At 41.7% G+C, this 20,824-nt stretch overlaps 1 protein-coding gene across 14 annotated transcripts in view; it reads right to left on the bottom strand.

Moving 5' to 3' along the window:
- Positions 1–20,824, bottom strand: part of LOC146675136 (receptor-type tyrosine-protein phosphatase delta-like) — a 419,238-nt gene that overhangs the window by 298,397 nt on the left and 100,017 nt on the right. For all 14 annotated transcript variants that reach the window (XM_085400208.1, XM_085400214.1, XM_085400212.1 and 11 more), the window contains one exon: positions 5,328–5,351. The gene's annotated coding sequence lies outside the window, so the exon portion shown is untranslated. The remainder of the gene's footprint in view (positions 1–5,327; positions 5,352–20,824) is intronic.

Raw genomic sequence — 20,824 nt, 5'->3', positions numbered from 1 at the left:
TCCCTCTCCAGCTAGGCTCACAGTAAACGTCCATCTGGCAGCTTCCCATGGGTACTTATTATTCTCAGCTAGCCAGGGGTTTTCTGTTTCCGAGCAGTCAGCCAGTGCCTGCCTCAAAGAGTTGAGAGCAGGACCAGAACTGCTTGCAGATGCTCTGCCGAGTAGCCAAACTGCGCGAGTGTAGTGGCATGGCGCTGGGTATTCAATTACACAATAACGTGGCAGTCTGTCCGAGTATGAAAAGTCAACTGCATTGAGAAAAACTTTGTATCTGAGCCACAACACCGGTCAAGTAAGAGTCGCATCAAGGTGTGCCAGTTTTCTCATTTGTCCAATACACCTCCTACACCTTGGGGGTGAGATGATTGATTTTCCCCTTCTGAACAGATGCTTGGAGCCATGGGTACCACTGAAAAGTCCCGCTGTCCTGGTCTGATGCCCTGCTATGGTAGATTCAGTCATGCAGTTAACCTCCATCACTCTCCTGCAGCCTGCTGAGTGTCTCTAACACACACTGACAAAACATAGGATGCTACACTTCTCTGGACATCCAACAGCCAGGGATATTTTTGCACGTACCCTTCTTTTACGTCTAGGATTTTTTCCACGTAGCACATTTAACAAACTCCCCAAGCTCTCGGTTCAAGGACGGACGATCCGTTAGTTAAAGTAAATCTGCGGATGCTCACTGAGTTGTCCAAGTGCATGGGTAGTAAAGAAAGGTAGCAGCAGTGGAGCTCAGTGACATTACTGGCATGGTAATGAGTGAATAAAGAGCAGAGTCTGCAGCGATTACAGGGGAACTGGAAACATAAATGCATGCCTATCAAGACACACAAAGACCATATGGGGCCTGTTTAAACTGCACGGCAATCATCCTGATTTAGAAATAGTCGCTTAATCTAGAACATGAGATGCTATGACAGGACTGTTCAATCAGTGTGACTAATCACACCATGACAAATACCGATGAATGATCACTAACTAAATCTGCAAACTACATATGTTGACATCGACTTTTTTTTAAGGAGGAACTGAAGCAGACAGCTGCTACAGGTCGGCATTACAGAGACCCTCTGAGTTTGTTAAAAATAAAAATAAGAAACGGAGCAGGTTAAGTTCACAGATTCAGTTACCACGTTCAGCCCATTCTATTCTCAAGGCTTCACATCCTGCCCTTTGGCAAAGCTGCCGGTGTCTCACAAATGTACAATTGTCCTTTGGTATTTTTGGGTAGGCGGTAGTGGGCTTTCTTTCCCTTCCTAACTGATCACATAAGGATGCTTGAAAAGAACGTGCAAGCATTACATTTAAACACATATGCAGTTGAGCATACTTTTTTGACGCGTGAGGATTGTTGCACAAGTAGTCTTTTGTGCCTAAACAGAGAATCTGAACACAAAGGGGGGGAAAGTTCAAAATATAAAGCTCACACAGTCTTGTGAAGTAGTCACTTCCAGCCTCCAAATGTAGATTTTGTCACTCGCAGTTGAGAAACTCCGAGTTTTAACAACAGTACTATGCAAAAGTCTTGATCCACAACTCATTTCTTTATATTTTTCATCCAAGAAGTCAGTCTTTCTTTTTTTAAGTGGTCTTGAGTGATAGTTCTCGAGGCTTTCAACTTTTTCTTGGAAAATTGGCTGCGTTTTTCAGTTATTTTCAGTCCTGTGATTTAGGGCTGAACGATTATGGAAAATAATCTAATTGCGATTTTTTGCCCCAATATTGCGATTGCGATGCGATATGCGATTATTTTTTAAGGTCTTTGTCTTCTGTATTATTAAACAAAGACAAGCAATACATCATATAGTATGGCCAATACTATATTACATTAATTTTAAACTGTTCTTTCCTGGAAGACAGACCTCTGTTATGATGACATGAGGTGATGCATGAATTGATGACTGACATTTTTATTTAACTTCTTCAATCACAACAGTATATTTGAACATACACAATAGTTTATTTTTAGCTTACAAACATCTGAGCATAAAGTGCTGACAAGGAACCCTGGTGTAAACATTAAAATGAAAGTCAGTACAATGTGCAGATTGCAGAAATATACATAAAAAAAAATCAGTGGCTTTACCACACTCAGTTTTTCGACATCTGTGAACTACTAGACAGTCATTCAATTAAAAAATAATATTAAATAAAAAATACACACATCTTACTGATCTCTGCAGTCAGTAACATTACACATAAAGTGCAAACATAATAGCAATTGTATAAACACACACACAAACACGCCTTTAAAATTTAAAGGCGTGAAATTGGACGGTCTAGCCTTCTGATTAGCGTCACCGCTGTCTCGGTGGAGTTTAATAAACTCGGCCGTCTGCTTCTTGCTATCTAAAATATAACCAGACACTGGCGTAAATTCTCGACTGTCTCATACTTCTGTTTAATAAGTTTTCTGTTTGACGTTTAGTCAGCTGTGTGAAAACCAAGGAGGAACCCACCCGGGGGATTAATAAAGTTTTATTTTATCTAATCTAATAACTTTAATCTCAGCCAAACAGATTTACTCACGAACAAACAAAACACTGAAAAAAGCCCAACAATAACATTTTTAGGTTGTCTAAGTGACTTATATATTACGTTTAACCCGAGCAGCGAAACTCCGCGGTGATCTGAAAATGATGTGCCGGGAGTTGTGCCGTTCTCGGCCGCATCAGTAACCCTCGAGCTCCCGGCTAGCTGTCGAGCTGGTGGGTAGCAGACGCCTCTGAAAACGTCGAAGCACTTTTGCAAATATGGGATATCTTGATAAACCGAGCAGATATTTGATGTTTACACAACTACTTTCTCACCTGAAAATATGTTAAAAGTTTATTTTGTGACCCTGAAAGATTAGTATGAGTAATTTTAAAACTCAGTAGCGGCCGCCATTGCTGGAAACTGGAGTTTGGCTGGGCCGCGCTATGAATTCTGGGATATGGTAGTAATTTGGACAGCCTTCGGCGCGTCGCTGTGACGTAATCGGTCTACAAATGCGGCCTCAGGAGGATGCAGCCCATGAATTTGGACATGTCCAGAGTATAATCGCAGCCTTTGCGGTTAGAAAATTGCACTTGATCATGTTGCGATATTATCGCAAATGCGATATATCGTTCAGCCCTACTGTGATTGTACCTGACCATAATCAGCCCATTTTTGTTTGCTTCTTCAGCCACTTAACACTGGCATATGAGTCAGTGAAGTTTAGAAAGGCACCTAACTCATGGGATGAGCCAGTGTTGTGTCTATATATAACAGACAATTTGGCAAAGAATCAGTTTTAGGCTGTATCTTTGTTCACTTTGTTAACATTAGCCTAAACCAAAAACACGTTTATTCACATTTGTTAGCTGAATCTATGAAGACAAAAAGATAACAACTTGATAGACATAAAATATTATTTTTTTTGCATCAGCAATGTGATTCCCAAAGAGCTATTACCTGAAAACTTGGCTTATCTTGACACTGTGCCCAGTGTGTCCTTCAAAAAATTAAAGAAACTGGACAAGTGGAGGGCAAATGAAGATGTGACAGACCATCTACAGAAGATGAACAGTTTCTGAAAGTCATGTTCTTAAGAAATAGGAAAAAATCCATCAGAGAAGAGCGCCGAAACGGTTGATCTATGCCACATTATACAAGACTTGGACTGAAAATCACTGGCAACAGGTCTTATGAACAGATGAATCTAAATATGACAATTTGTCATCATTATATCGGGGGGGGGGGGGGGGGGGGGGGGGTGTACAACAGTGTGTTTCTATAGACATCTGGTTTGATCTACCAATGTCTGACGGCCATGGCATCATTTTTCACCATGACAATGATCCCAAACACACATATATAGAAAAACACACAGTGGAACACCATCAGTCATGGATTGGCCTCCCCGGAGCCCGGACCTCAACACTATTGAAGCACCGTGGGATCATATTGAGAGAACACAAAACAAAAGGCAACCAATAACCAAAAAAAGAGCTTTGACAGTCCTACAAGAAGCCTGGAGAACTATTCCTGAAGACTGCTTCAAAGAATTATGAGAAAACTGACTAGGAGAGTTCCGGCTGCGATGAAGAATAAAGGTGGTCACACTAAACATCAAGCTGGTTATTATTGTAATCTGGAACTTCAATAATCCCTGCACCTATTTCCCATTTTCCTAGCAAAATATAAGGAAAAAAAGGGGGCTCAAGACTTGTGCACAGTACTGTGCACCTGCTTTCTGGAACAACCCCCCCCTATAACCCTGACATCCACATTCAGCCTCGTTTTTTCTGCAGTTACAATGCATGGCTTTATTAGATAATCTTTGAAGCAGTTTCCACCACTGTGAGGAAAAGTAATTAATGCAGTTCTGACATATGCAGGAAAAAAGCAGCATCCATCAGACCCACATGAGCACAACTGCACTAAGTATGACCTGCGCAGGATAAACGGAATTATAAAGTGAGCCCCTCATCAGCTGTCTTTCTAGGTTAAAAAACAAATGTGGTATTGAGTCGGAATTGAATTATTCTTTCTTTGTGCATCTGTGTGGGATTTCTAATTAATGCTGCAGCAGATCTGAGAACGCCAGAGTGCAATGCAGTTTGACTACAGAGAAGGAGTGTTCAGTGGGTTGGAAGCAGGAGTTATGGCGTCTTTTTTTATGGCTAAGAGTGTAAAACTGCTCCAAGTCTTTTTACCAAGTATAAAAACTTTTGTCCTTTTCAGCTCTTCAGTACATGGCAGACCACCTTAAAAAAAAAAGAAAAGTTGAAGCATGGATGAACTTTCAGAGGAAAGTTAATTCCGGGAACAAGAAATCCAGGTTTCTCTCACTACATGGCCACTATCCACGCTACCAGCGGTTTCATGTTGACACGTGGACTTGCCGAAACAGCAAAGGGGTTCACAGCTTAGCACATGTGAGATTTCCACACACTCACCACAGAGTGGAAACAAACACCATCCGTTCAATGCTTGTTTAAGTCAACACTGCTGGCGTATTCTTTGAACAATCTGGGACATTTGATTCTCATTTGAATAAAACTCAAATTGAAGGCACAGAGCACACAATCCACTTGCCAGAGAAAGCCACCATTGTGTATTCTCATGCACACATATGGGAAAATGGGATGGGTGGGGATTGCAGGGCATTGCGTACCTTACTGGGCAAACATCAGCATCTCGGTGTTGCGTTGGCTCTTCCCGAGCCCCACCCCACCCGTCACCTAACCCTTTTTCTATATTCATGCATTTGCATCACTTCCATAGACACGTGACAATTCAAACAGCGCTCTCACTCTTGGGAATAGTGCTATGAAAAATGAAACAAGTCTTACCTAGTGCGGAATGGTTGGTCACATCTGTAAGCAAATCATTTGGGAAAAGTGGGGGAGGGGGGTGAGGAGGAGAGAAAGCGAGAAAAAAGAAGAAGAAACGTCAGCAAATTACAATGTACAGCAAGCTAAACTTCAACGCAGGCTGAGGCTTTCTCCGGCTACCCTGAAAAATGATCGTCTCCCAGCATTGTACAGAGTCAGGGGGTTAAGAATAGGCTGTGTCAAGAGAGGGGGACATCATTTATTAATCGAGGGACATGAAACGTCTGAGATAGTCTCCCCCGAGGATCCCGAGTTTGCACAACTTGCATTAATATTTGTCAGTGTTTCAAAATTTTAAAGGTGGAGGCAGAAATTATGTAAGCAGAAACCCAATCCATTACCTGCGAGTCATCGCCTTTTTTTCCCCTTCTTCTTTCGTTCCCCCACTAGTGTAACACAACCACAGAACAAACAAATGTGCTCACACAAACCCACACCCAGAGTGTTCCTCGCTCTCTCTCCATATGTCTCTGAGGTAATTAAGTAGCCCTCAGATATCTCTCACCCTATGTCCTGGACCTTTTACTACACTTCCCCGAGCTTGTTAGTCCGACAGCGGACATCCAAGGTTCCGAAGGCGTAATAAAATGGCAGTCTTGTGCACGCCACAAAGACCCCAGGCAGCACGCCAAAAAAAGGCCACCATTTAGCCACATCTTCACTAGTCACTGCTACCTGACATTCCCATGAGTTACAGAAAGGGGTATTGAGATAGGCCTGGTCCCCAACCCTCCCCTCTGCTTTCCTGTACTAATATTCCACCATGCTGAGAAATATGTACTGGATTTCCATTACACCGTGCTTTTTTTTTTTTTTTTAAAAGTGGTCCCTGTACAAATGTACTCTTCTAAAGCACAGTTTTGCTTTCTTGTAAATGTGCAATAAAACACGGAAATGGAGTGAGCTGACAATAACAGGGAATAGTGTGAGGGAAATAGTAGACTCAGGACTAATTCGGAGTTGCTGTTGCTTACAGTGCAGTCTTGTTTTGTTGCTAAGCAGAATTTGCGGGTAATATGATTTATCACCGATGATTTCTATCCCCGCCCCCTCAGCCCCCAAAACTCCCTGCATTCATTTACATTTTTGGTAGGGATGCAGCAAATCCCCACGAGGATCAACAACAAGTGAATGTGATTGCAATATCTGTTTTGTGCGTGAGAACAAATCTATTTTCAGGCAAAAGGCGGAGGAAGATTGGGGTTCAATCTCTGGGACGCTCATTACATTCCGCCTGACACACATCCGTGCTCGCTGCTACTGTTGTTGCTAAACAGAGAGCTCAGCTGAGGACCTTGAAGCTTCATGCCAGGAAAATTGGACCCTGGGGAAGGGGGGTAGCAGGGACTGATGTTGGACTTGAAGTGCCGTGGAGAAGCACCTGGGGTTTCAACGGCATTAGCATCAGTTTTGGGAGAAAGTGAGAGACCAAGCCATGCCAGTAATAGGCAACAACGAAAATGTAAAAGATACAGTTGTTGTGGCAAATGTTTACATGCGGTGCATTTTGCAATGAAGTGCAAATGCTTGAGAACAATGAAGCGCGTACAGTTAGATGACTGTACTTTGTCAGGAAGGACAAGTCCTACGCTCTCAGCTATTCCACATTCCTGTTTTTAACAGAGAGACTTTTTGCAGTGCAGTGAAGATTATTGATTTTTTTCCTTCTGAGTCCTGTGGTGGAAATTTAGGATGCCCAGCCAATCAAAACTAGTGGAGGTAGCGTGGGCCTAAGTGGATTAGACTAGTGGGTATGGTGGAGGGAGAATCTAGAGGGAGAAACTGAAGCTCTGGTGGCTTCAATAAACCCACTCTGTGAACCAGGAAATAGATGGAAGACTAAGACACTTTTTTCACCCTCTCTCACCCTCCTGTTTTAAGCAGATAAGCTGCTTCCAAGGTCTTAGTTATGCTGTGTAGAACCCAAAACACGATATGGAAACTTTTGACAAGTCAAATAAAAAGAAAGAAGCTGAGAAGTCTGTTCCCCGTGTTGTCTTTTCTCTGTTGACAAGAGGGATTTGGGTATGTTTGGAGTGGTCAGTACTGGGGGAATTACAAAAAGCCTCTGAGATGTGGCATAGTGAGCATGTCACAGCACCAACGTGGGTCTTTAGTGAAGGCCCGGGCTCCTTTTAAGTTAAGCCTTGACTAGCCATTGCAATAAAGAAGAAATGGCTTTGCTTTGATGAGCAACTGGCAGCCTCACCGTGAACCCTTTTATGTTTTCTTTTAAATTCAATCTTCTTTTCTTTTGGTTTCTTTTTCTCTGTTTTGTTTCTTTGTGGTTGTGGTGGCAGCTCACTATGACATCACTTGTACCAAAATAGCTTCAAGAATTAGCAGAAAGTTAGTGCATTTCACGAAGAGTCCTGTTGACATTTAAGCTTTCATTGTCTCAAGTCTATAGGTGTATAAATACAGTAGTTGCCAGTTATAGACTCCATATTTATTCCGGTATTTTTGCACTTTGTAGCATTGCACATGCAAATCTGTACATATGCCACACATGTCTTTGTTATCTTTTTTAAGCACACAGAAAGCAAAAAGAGTCCAGCTCCTTGTAGCTGGCCAATAAAGCTGATTTTGATTCTGTGTGTGGAGTGTTTGCTTGAGCTGTATCTTAATAACTGGCTGTTTGTTATTTAGGTCTTTGGTTTTGAGTTTTAAAATTTGGGTGATCATCTTTTACCATCTCAACTCGGGTGCACGTCATAACAGTAATCCCCACACTTTTGTTCCCTTCATACGTCAAACTGTTTTAGTGGGTAAATGCACAAAAGAGAAATATTTACCATCTCTTTTCACCAGAGAAACTTCTTACTCAAAGCAGCGATAATCACAGCAGCTTTAGCTCACTTTGCTGTTGCAAACTTCACAACTTTCTTGCCAGATTTAGCAACTTTTCGTAGTCTTTCATCCTACGGTCACACCCGGGAAAACAGTTGGTATGAGAACAAAATTATCGTGAAACATTGTCATCTTGTTATCTTTGAAATAGTTACTTCGAGATCAGGGACTAATCCTGCAACCCATCGCGGCCCGATGCCATTTTCAAAGTGAGCTTGTTGCGTCAAGGCAATAAAACTACAATAAGAAAAAGAAAGTCTGCAATCAGTTTGCAATTGAATGGGATTAAATTGGTAATTGCATGCAATCTGTTTGTGATAATATATCAATTTACTGTGATAAATGAGCACACAGCTATGTCATTGAAATTCACATTAAACAGAAATTCAAAGAGAGGCCTTGCAGACAATGTGGGCTCATCAGTGCACACTGACTAAGACTGAATCACTAAACTGCCTCAGAGGGACTGCAGTCAGTCTATGTTGGAGTGTTTGGAGACAGACTGCCTTTCACCAGGCGATCTGTGCAAAGGCCTTGCAATCAAAAGTGTCTGCCACAGCTAATTGCAATCAGTCGCCAAATAGGAAAAAAATTCAGTGCTATCTCTGGGCAATAACCCATTTTTTCTAGTCACAAGAAGGTTGCCATCCTGTTTTTACTCTAGTGTGAATATGTCTTGTTTTTCAGAAGATCTAAACCTAGTCAAAAACTAACACTACAAATTGCTCTAGCTTGGAGTCAACTTAGACAATTTTCAGACAACATTGTGGTTATCAAAGTCACTACACCCCTGCGTTAGGTGAAGCTTCAAATATCTGCTGTTGACTCAAGTCTCCGAAGCTCAAAAAGTGGTATTCGGGATAGTCAAAGTAGTTGCACTGTGAACACAGTCTCATTTCATAATGAATTGTTGTGCAGAGAAACAATGGTGCCAAAGATTACCCTTTATACAAGAATTTGGATTAAACTTAAAGAGGCATCATCTGCCCTTGGTGGGATTTTTGGTGTAGGGTACAGTATGGTGCATCCTCTGAGATTTGGCAGCTCCTGGACAAGGACATCAGTTTCCCCGAGAGAGACTCTGTTTCACGCTGCCAGTGTTGAATTTTGTCATTCGTCTCATACTGCACCACATCACAGAGAACACTGCTGTTTTAGGGGGGGAGTCAGATGAGCTTTGGTTTTTTATTTTTCTTCTTTTTATTTTTTTCCCCAACATAAAATCCCCCACCACATCTTCTTAAATACATTAGCTCAATATTACAGTGATGTGGTTTCAATATGATTCGTGGATCTCTCGCAGTACTAATTCCAACAATGATAAATCAAACATTATCAGCCAAATGACTATCTAGAAAAGATTTGCCCGCTGCAGATCAAGCCTTAAAACCCTTAAAGATTAAGACTTCTATCTCTTAACACCAACCGCCACAGTAAATCTTTAAAGGTCTGATCAAATTGCTAAATAACTTGTGGCTAAATTATCCTCTAGCAGCCACTAGAAATTCTGCACGAACCTTTATTGCCAATTTTCAGTCTCTCATAGACGGGCGAATAAAGGTGAATGGGAAAATTTGTCTCTCGGGTCAAGTAAGGCGGAGGAAAAGCAACAGTTTGATTTGATATGTATCTATTACTGTACCTCTTATTGTAAGTATTATTTCCTCTGTAATTATCTATGTTTCCTGTTTCAAATACTCAAATAACATGCTGCAGTATTCTTGCAGCTTATGTACAGTATAATGGTATTGGGTGCCTTGTACATAGAAAAGGCATTATTGTTAAAACAGTATGTTACTAATGGGACCGATACTGACCAGGAAATCAAACTACCCACCGCCCTATCCCCTGTTCCTCTGTTGTCTAGTTCCACAGGGCACCTTTTCAGTTTAATTGCAGTTAATCAGCGAGTCAGACATCCCCCCCCTCAAATAAACAGCTCCACTTTTTCTCAGGGGCACAAGGCAATACACACATGCACACAGAAAGCGAGAGTAACAGCAAGAGAGAGCGAGGGAAAGCTCGCTCTCCTCAAATCGGCTACAGGAGTGAGTGCCCACTAATTGGAAATCAAAAGCAATGGAGCTGGAAGGCAGCCGAGAAGGAACAGTGAAACCTCAAGCGCCTGTTGTCGGTCAATTTAGACCATGACAAAAAAGGCCCTGCTTCTTGTGTCACCATTTAACCTATTCACCAGTGTGGAATGAGAGCAGCTGTTTTTTTACAGTACCACATAATGGGACAAAATGGCTCTGGTTGGCCATGCTCCAGCTAGCTGCAAAAAGGCTCCGACGCAGAGAGAAAAAGGGAAAAAAGGTGCAAAGAAGATACGGCAGGAGACGGGAACGCTGCTGCCTCGTTATCAGCGATGCAGAGAGAGAGCACTCACACTCTTCCATCTGAGCTGAAATAAACATTACTTCTTTTTTTTTTGTGCGTGTGTGTCGCAACAAACAATTAGAGAAGCCACCACAGAGGCTACAGATGGCCTGGGCTCACACAGACTGCGGAAGTATCTAGAAGTTTACACAAGTCAGACGAAAAGCCAGATCGGCTCCAGAGCCGAGGCTGTTCTCCGACTAAAAAAATAAAATAAAATAAAATATTGCTCAGTTGTTTTTAATCCCTTTCCGAGTTGAGGTGTGAATAAGTACTTTGTGAGTGACAGCTTGATGAGCGCAGTTATAGAAACTCCAAACTTCATCAGGCAGTTGTCAGACTGGGGGCTGTCCGGTTTAAAGGCTGCTCAGGCATAACAGTACGGGAATGAGGTATGCTTATGTTAGCACAGCAGCAGATGTTCTGTTTCTGTTCCAGCTGTCTTCTTTTTTGAAGTGCCGTGCTCGGTATATCTCAATCCCAAATCTTTATTACTATCCTCTCATCCACCCCCCCTCGCCTCCCCGGGTCAGGCGGGAGTCAAACTAAGCAATCACAGGTAGACTAATTACTAATAGATGCCTCTTTTTTCCTGAAACAATTATACTTTCGACACATTTGTCACAGAGTTTCAACAGACTGCAAAAAACATTGTAAAAAGAGAGAAGAGAGAGATCACTCATGTTTATTCCCAGTTTTTACCTGCTATGCTAGAAAAGCACAATAGAAAAAAATGAATGACATAACAGAGCTAACTCAAATGAAGCCACATGTCTGATGTATCTTCCTGGGGGCTTTGCCCACCCTCTTGTGTTAAAAAAAAAAAGAAAGAAAGGGAAAAAAACAAAAAAACAAAACACTGAAGGGATTTAAGGGACTTTTTCAAATGCGGCTTTTTTCTGGAATTCAGCCTGGCAGACCTTGATGAGTGATCAGAAGTTGGGAGATCATAGACCCGTGGGCTCTATGCTGAGTTCTGACCCTGGGTTCAGCTACGCAGAGGTGGGATAAAGACTCTCTTGCCTGGGGAGAAGTAGAGGGAGGAAAGGGAAGAAAGGAAGAAATAAAACGAGGGAGCGGCAATAGCCTTGATGCCTCTAGCAGTGCGGCGCCGGCTCGGCCCTTCATATCAGCCACTTGTGAAGACGGGAGGGGGGAAACCCTACAGGCACTCGTATGTCGACCGGCGCGATCAAGGCCAGCTAAGAAAAACCTGGGTCTGGAGCTGCTGTTACTTTAGGCTATGGTGTGAGCTGGAGAAGCTCAAAGAGAGAGACTTTAATGATGTTTGACACTTCACCATTACCGCAGGTCACGAGGACACGCCTCACAATTGACTGCATTTCCAATTGAAATTCTTCAGGTCTAAAGATCACAGTCATTTACGGCCCCATTGCACGCTAAACGCTCACGCCGACAATCTGAGGAGCTTGTACGAAGGAGTTCCTTAAATCTCTGACTCAAACAGATAATTAGACATAATGAGTAAACAATGTGGCTGCAAGATGTGAGCGGGCTTATTGCTTTTTAATTGTGTTTCTCTCGGCGAGCTGAGCTACTTCTGCGAGTGCCGTTTACCTGTGTGCGTTGGCCCGTGTGAGGCCAGGTGCAGTCATTACCACGGGACAGATGGATCAGCAGAAGCGTTGCTCGTTTCTCTTGCAAGGCAACATGGTGGCTGCCATATGTAAGCTCATCATTAAAAGTGACCTTTGACCCTCCAGCGGGTGCCTGTCATTCTAATGGAGTTAATTAAGAACGTCCGCCACAGCGCGGAGGATGTGGTATTTTCCTCTCTTTGTGTTTGTGGATGTTATTGGCTCGCAACGACGAGTAATATTAATGTCTGCGCGTTGTATATTTGGGGGCTGGCATCCATTCGCACGTTAGGGCGGTTTGCATGTAGTCGTGCCTCGGGTGTCAGACGTGTTTAAGTTTGGGGGTATCTTTTAATATTGCCGACGTAGCTCCTTTGAAAATTCATTAAAGTGCTTCGACCCCTCTGCCATCTGCGCGAGCAAGAGGTAGGGTGTCGTGCAGCTGGGGAGCACGGGAAGATGAAAATTCTGACACGGGCAAAAGCAGGCGGGCGAGCCCCTGGACACAGATTGAAGGCCAGTGATATGCCAGCTTTGAACTGCTGTTTATTTATTCCTAGGCCTTATCTAAAGGTTCCATTCAAATTTAGATTCAGAGATACAGACTGCTGGCAGCAGTCACACATTTCTCTGGCAAATGGCAAAATGTTATGTAAGCGTGATGCTTATAAAATAATTTTTTTTTAAAACAATCCCTTAGAGGGCTAATTAAAAATGCTACACTAATTGCTAAGTGTCAAGCTAAAGTATAATTAACTCCACAATTACATGCAGTGTATTACTGACCGATTACAGCGATAAACCTCAGCTGCTGATGCCAACTGAATATATACAAATAAGCATAGCCAAGCCAGATCATCCTCATTAATATGTCGGGATTTAATGCACATTTGGAGCGTTTAGGCCTCCTTGTCCGACGCTTCCTCGTTAATCCGTGTCACTTCTCTATAACTACCAAAAGTCAGGCTCTTGTCAAGCGTTTGATCAGCACGGTCTCTGGCGCACTCTCTGGTGCCAGTTACTTACTCACAATGAAGCAATATGAGTAGCGGTGTTTATGCCCTGTAATCACTTTCTCCTACACCTGATCCCCTCTTCATAAACTCAGCGCACCAACATTATTGCTGTTATAGTCGGAAATATGGAGCTATGTATTATGCATTAACAATCATCTCCCGGAGGGAAGGCACACACACACACTTTGATGCCAAGACACACACACACACACGTGCAGCGTCATCACTGGCGAATGTCTGCAGGTATGCTGGAAATGCATGCGAAAATAAGCACGCATAGACATTTCCTTTGCTTTGTCTCCCCCCTCGCATCAGTGTACACAGATGCGTCGACGCTCGCTCACTTTAGCATATGCCTCGAAGCATTGGGGTGTAATAGAGGCTGCCTGCACTTTGCCTCGTCTCCCCTTCCCTGACACTAATCAACACCTCTTCTGCTATTAAAAATTCCTCTCCATGCCTTTTGATCTGCTAACTATCTCATTTACATGACTGGCGCTCAGCAAACCAGCCTGCTGTTGGGGAGGTGTGATGAGGTGAGGTGGGGCCGGAGGGAGGGGCTGGCGGCCGGGGTGAGAAAAAGGAAAAGTGGAAAAGTGGGGGCAGGGGGGAAGAGGGACTCTCTTGTTACTGAAACTTATTTCAGCTGCTTAAGGAGCAAAAGATCACGTGCGTGAGAGCGAACGTTTCGGCTGTTTCGTGATTTCAAGTTGTTGCAAGCAGTGCAGCGATCCAAAAATAGAGGGGCTGAAAATAACACAGGGGGGGGGAAAAATCTCAAACAGGTGGAGAAATAAAACAGCCGAACCCCTGCGTCCTCCTCCCCTCCACGCTTCTTCTTCTCTCCCGTTCTCCCGCCTCTCTTTCTCCTCTTGGCTGACTTTGTGTGGTGCCGTGGGGCTTCCACTGAGCCTGAGCCTCTTTGGCAAGAGCTGTGAGGCTGGCATTGAAAAGGCTTGGTTGTAGCTGGGCGAGAACGCGGGAGCGGGCAGGTAGAGAGGGAGAAAGCGGTCGACGAGTGAGGGAGAGAGAGAGAGACAGGGAAGTTGTGGGAACCATTGTAGGTGGTTTCAATCATTCTGATGCCATCTGTTCCACTCCATTTTTCGCACTGACAGTGGCTATTTTTCCCGGTGAGACGAGAGGAGTCTGCGTGCGTGTGTGTATGACAATGAGAGATAGTGAAGGACAGACGAGTATAAGCACAGAGCACAACATATTTATCTTTTACACACTATACAACTCAACTGTATAACCAGGTGTCTGATTCCAAACTTTTACTTTGATGCAACTAATGACCACTTTCAGGACTCAGTAAGCGGCTGTCAGTAAGTAATCAGCTACTGTTCATTATTTGAGGAGATATCCATCATTGGTAAAGTCTTCTTGCTTTATTTTTCAACTAAAACTACTTCATTAGTGCTTGCACATCAGTGCTAAACACTCGAAGCTGATGAAAATATCTAAGGAAAAAACCTAAGGGCATTGCAAAGTATTAAAAAATTCACCTGACAGATGAAAACCTTTAATTATTGCAGTTCATCTCTAATATATGCCAGTGCTTTTACATCAAATCATAAAACCAAAATCAGTCAATTCTTTAAAACCTGGACCATGAAATGATTGCCCGAATATTTACGTGTTGAAAATGGAGTGTTTATTGAACCTTGTGAATTTAGTTAATTTAATATTATTTGCATATATGAGATTTAAGTAGTATCATATTTGCTAAAGTCAGCACTGTTTTGTTTTTGTTTTTTTGCAAGTTATTGCTTTAAAAAATTATCTTGCAACTTATTTAGGCTTTATGGAGAGGGGGGAAAAATCACACTGATTATTTATAAGTCTCAAAAAATCAAACAAATCTAGTTTATCACATATGATACACTTGGTGTGAGAGGATTAAATCAGTTGGATGTATCGTCTGAGGACCATGAACGGCTTTTGCACCAGGTGTCATTGCGCTGGCGGGGCACTGGGTCCTTCATTCTATGAACTTTTAACTCGTGTTTCCTTTCTGCTTAAACATGCATGAAGTTATTTTATCATCCACACACTTATCAGTGATGACACTCTTCCCTCTCTCTTCCTCATTGGCTCTTTCACCTCAAGCCCTTTTTGTCACTTTCTGTAATAGCCTCCTTATGAACCCCCCCCCCCACCCCACCCTCCTTATTACCTAGCCTGTTTAGCAGGTGTTTCTCTTCCTCTTTGTATACCTCATTTTTATTTCTCCTTCCTGAATAAAAACTAGCACTGAAAATCCCTCTTAGTGTCACCCTGCTTGCTTATATAAAAATCCAACTCTTCAAGATAAAAGGCTACTGAAAATAATACCGGCATTAGGGTTTCCTATTTCACAGCGTTTCAGTTCTGAGGGGTCAGTGAATCTGCGTGATGTGGAATATTGAATATGAAGATGGGGAAGCGCCACAGTGTTTTTTCAGCATGTTTGCTCAGTAAACTCAGTGTTATTGGATCTACAAGTCTGCCGTAGCAGTTGAAGGAAAAGGCCACATTCGGCTTACACTGCACCTCGAAAAGAAATTGGCGGGGATAATGGAACAAAATTCAGGAGAACGTAAAGACAGAATTGTGCAGAGTAAGAAAACAGAGACTAAAGGTTCACCCCTTCAAAACATAACACTAGAGAAATATGAATTTATGCATAGGGAGATATTGCTTTACCCACTGAATTCTGGTATCATATTGTTATCTTCAATGAAAGCAAAAGGGAGTCTACGCTGTGAAAATATAATTTGGCACAGTGGATTTTTGAAATAAGCACTGATATATATCTATCTATATATATCTATATCTATCTATATATATATCTATATATATATCTATATATATATATATATATATATATATATATATATATATATATATATATATATATACATACATACATATATATATAAGGATGCCACCATTCTAGCAAAGATGTTACTAATTTGCTACTATTTCACATTTAATGGTTAGCCCTAAACAGTCTATTGAGAGTGTGGGCAGATACTGAACCACTTGAGTTACTGGAATTCATTCCTAGAGATACATGAATATTTGTATTGAATATTATATTTAGCCATTAAACTTTTAATAAGACATTTATGAAATCTAGAGATATTATCCTAATAGAAACAATGAAGATCTGTTCAAAACTGTATATGAAAAATTCTTCCAGTTCTCCACAGTTAAAATTCTTAACCTGCCTGATATTATATGAAATTTTGGGGCCACATTTATTAATGCCCTGCTCCAGCACAAATTAGGCTTTGGTATAAAAAATAGTGACAAGATTACATGCAAGATGTGGGACATGCAGAGATTTTTTACGACTAAGCCTGTTGCATTTGTATGCAATTTGTATGCAATATAAAGGAGAATATTTAAATCAACCACACAAACTGATTCTATAACACATTCAATTCTTATTTTTTTGCACTTTGTAATGAAATAAGTTGACTGCGCCTGGGTTTAGAAATTAGGGCAGCCTCACCTTTAAAATTAGCCACACCCACTGGTATTTAGAGTAAATCTGGCCGTATGTGAACAGCTGAGAAACACAAAGTCATGACAATTCATCTACATCAAAAAAGCCTAAATATATCTCCCACTACCCCTCCAATGATGAATAAAACGCCAAATCACAACATTAGTCCAGTCAATGCACTTTATTATTATGAGGTCATGACCTTACAAAACCTTAAACCCAATCCACTGATTCCCTTTGAGCAAGCAATTGGCAACAGCAAGGTGACAGAACTCCCTTTTAACATGAACAGACTTTAGGTCTAACTAGGCGACGGAGAGAAAAAGCAGCAACATATGTTTGCAGTAGCCATTACTAACCAGACATCGAGTCAGGCAAACCCTCTTCTCTCATGTGTAAGATCTAACCAAACAACATCAATAGTCACAATACTCCAACCTCCCAGCATGCTGCACTTTCAGCAATCAGAAAGATAAACAATAAGACTGCTTAAGACTAGGAAGTAGTCTGCTGGGACCCAATCCCACCTAATAGTCTAATTAAAGCCATTGATTGCTTATATGAGCACACATAAGCAGTGGACATTTCCCACTAAGAACCACCCACAGGTCTAGTAATTAGCACAAATTCTGAGCTATGAGTCAGATTCTGCTGCCTCGTTTGCAGGGCAGCGGTGTTGTTTTGTTTATCGACGCCCTTTACTGCCACGACCTTTCCACGTCGTTCGCATTGTACTGAATGCACTGTCACTCACCTGCAACTGTCCCTATCAGTCCTCAGCATCTGTGTTGAATCAGTGTTCGAATCTCTGTCCGTTTCTTTCTTTTTTTTTTCTCCCCCCTCCAACAGCCACAATGCTGCAGATGATTTGGAAGGACCAGCTGGGATGTGTTTGTGAGAGCTGTCTGGATTTGATGGCTTCCAGTGACATCCATTGTCAAGATCACAAAAAAGTCAGACGTTTTACCTCTTCAGGCTGTCTTAGGCATGATTTTATATCCTGCTGTTTGTGACTCTTGAACTTACCAAAGGGGAACCATTTTTAATGAATACCGGTTGTCCCGAGAAGGCAAATAACACCCCCCCCCCCTTTTTTTTTGAAGTGAATTATGTGATATAAATAGAGTGTGCTCCAACAAAGGACAAGACCTGTCTTGGGGCAGTATATATCCGTGGACTCGTATCCTACAATTTGAGTTTTATCTTCTAGAATTGATAGTAAGGGGGGCATACATGACGATAACAGTATGATTATATCTGATTACTTATGCGTAACCCGAAACAAGTTGTCTTTGTTTGCTCCTTAACCAGATAGCAAACACAGAAAGAGTAGCGATTGCTAGGGCCAAGCTAGGGGTCACTTATTAGTGAGTTATCTTAGTGGACAAAGGAAAGATTTATTTGAACGATGCGGCAAATTGATCCTTCCAGTCTGAGTTAAGCGTCAAGATAAGAAAACACAGGTTAAGCCTCTACGAAAATATAAATTCAGAATTTCATCACAGACAATGAAATTTAGTGACAGAGGTCAAGAGGATTGTTTTGGCACAATGTGGGCTGACAGGGCCGTCACGAAGCATTCACTGGCAAGGACGCAAGTGGTTCTCTCAGCACTTTGAGTGCTGAATTTAAAAAAAAAGCTTGTTGATTTATAATACAAGGAGAAATGAAAGAAGACTTAATGGTGAACAAAGAAGACATTTTTTGCAGCTACAATAAATTCAGCAGCTACAGAAAATGCTTTAATTTATTCTGGATGTGCCGAACACAAGGAGATATTGCTCAAAACTGTAACCGCTGCATACATTCTCAAGGTAATACATACTTGACCCAGCACAAAGCACACAAGGCAACAACCCATAGTGCCACAAAAAATACATTTCTTTTTAAGTAAACGTGCTGTAATTTCTGCAGAAAGTCTGCGGTAGATTGCACCATTTGCTAGCTGCCATTTATTCAGCAGGCCAATAAACCCTGTTAAAAGTGAAAGCACTTTGATTTTGTAAAATATTACCTACTGTATACCAGCAGTAGATCTACACAATGCTTAATCACCATGTGAAAGAGAGAAGAGAGAAAAGAGAGGTTTGCATTTACTGGCAGAAAAAAAGACCGGTATTATAGCTGAGCTGGGCACTAAGCTGCGTCCAGGTGTTCGACTCTTTCCAGGTGGCCATGTAATACTCTTGCCGACCCAGATCATGGCAATCATGGAGCTGGCGGAGATGGCTCACTGCCGACACCAGTGTAGCGCCTGGGTAATATGCCAAGTTGGCAGCGACATGCCTGAAAAGCAGGCGGGCAAACAGGCAGAGAGTCTCGAATGCTCCTGGAGTGGAAAGATGGTGGTGAACCTTTCATTTTCTTTTCAGAATTCATGAAAATGTCACAGTCTGGTACAAGGCCTGTCTGATTTTGTGACTTGTCAGTGTTAGGAGTGTTGGTACATCATGATCAGAGCTCTGTGTAACAGTAATTGTTTCATCATTTCACTTAGCCTGTCTGCATGGATCATCCTGAGGCATTATTTTCTGTTTTTCTGCTCTGCTGTATTTTTGCGTTTCAGTGACCTACAACTTAGCCGCCTACAAACATATCTTCTGTCAAAGACTGTCAACATGCTATATCATGTTCACTCTAAATCACAGCCAGAGATATGATCTTTATTAGCCCAGGAAGCCAGAGTTATATGAAGCCTGACTCTAGCCCGTAGTGCCCGGGCACTGTGTGCTCCACAGTGTAAGTAGCTTGGCTGGCAGGCAGCCACAGACAAGCGCTGCTGTGTTTCTGCTTGCAATCCTCTTAGTTGACTGCATGGTAATTACCGTCTCAATGCAGGAAGAAAAAGCAGCTTTTAGTAGGAGGATTGAGACAGAAAAGCGAAAAATGTGGGAGTGTGTGGCTTAGCAGCTTAATGAACATGTCAGATGTATTTAAACAAATGGATTACCACATCAGTATACACTCCACTGTATCATGCTCTTCTCAAAAATACTTGTGAATATGGGAAACATCTACAGGAGAAATCCCCAAAATAGCAGGGGGAACTATCATGTCTGCATTTTTCTATTTCTGTGACACATACAGTACTTTATATAAAACTTTACAATTTCCTGCTCATAGGACGCTATCCATTTACACTCCCACCAGGGCTGTCAAAAAAGAAGCAAAAAATAAATCAAAACTGGATGCTAACTGATACTAAAAGTGATTATCCAATTAGAAACCTATTTGCAACAGCATCAACGCCAACAGCATTGTCTTGGTCTCGTCCAGTTAACAAGCATCTTCACACAGCTCTTCTAGCGCTTCACTAGCGTTTTAGCTAGCTAACGTTCTCAACTCTAAAAAAACCCTTTATGAGGAATTTTGAAAGGTCAGTAAAGCACCTGTTTCATCAACTTTGAGGTATTAAACAGTTATAATAAATGATAACATGACTGGTGCACACATTAACGTTAGCTATTTAACTGTAAGCAATTATCCGATAGCCACATTAGCTGTCTTTTAAGTTATCATTAAGTTAGCAGCTAGTGGCTAAAGCTAATAATCAACCGATAACGTTATCGTGTGAGCTAGGCATCAAGCTTTATCATTACTAGAAAGTCTTAATTCAACAGGATAACAGAATTAGAATTCAAATAAATAAAGTATTATTTTCTGCTGTTCTACATTAAAGCAGAGAAAATTCTACGAGGAACTAGAAAGAAACAGCGGCAACGTACAGCTACCTCTTTAAAAAAATGTCCTTTTTTTCCTTGTATCTAAAAAGGTAGTTTTTAGATACGAGTGAAATTCTAGCATCATGACAACCCTGAACGCCTTGCATTTGCATTAAAACATAAATGACAACCTGCATTTTCTCCAAACAGCAGGATTTCTACTCGTCAGCCTCAGTAAGATTTTTCATTTTGAAACCTTATTTTTATCCCTAACTGTGTTGTTCCTAGATTCCATTTCTTGCAGCTTTTTTGTCCTGACCCTACACGGATGTTTTACCTGAGCTGTCAATGTCAATACATTGACTAAATGAATAATAGATGCTCTTTTGTCATATGCTTGTGCCAAGGCATCTTCTCAGCTCAAGGATGTTCACATGCCAAAAAAAAAGCAATT

Source organism: Rhamphochromis longiceps, linkage group LG3 (genome assembly GCF_057381845.1).
Source record: "Rhamphochromis longiceps isolate RC_006_pf linkage group LG3, R_longiceps_female_GT1.1, whole genome shotgun sequence".
Classification (NCBI taxonomy): domain Eukaryota; kingdom Metazoa; phylum Chordata; class Actinopteri; order Cichliformes; family Cichlidae; genus Rhamphochromis; species Rhamphochromis longiceps.
The sequence above is the reverse complement of the archived record's forward strand: the minus strand, read 5'-3'. Positions and strand labels throughout refer to the sequence as shown.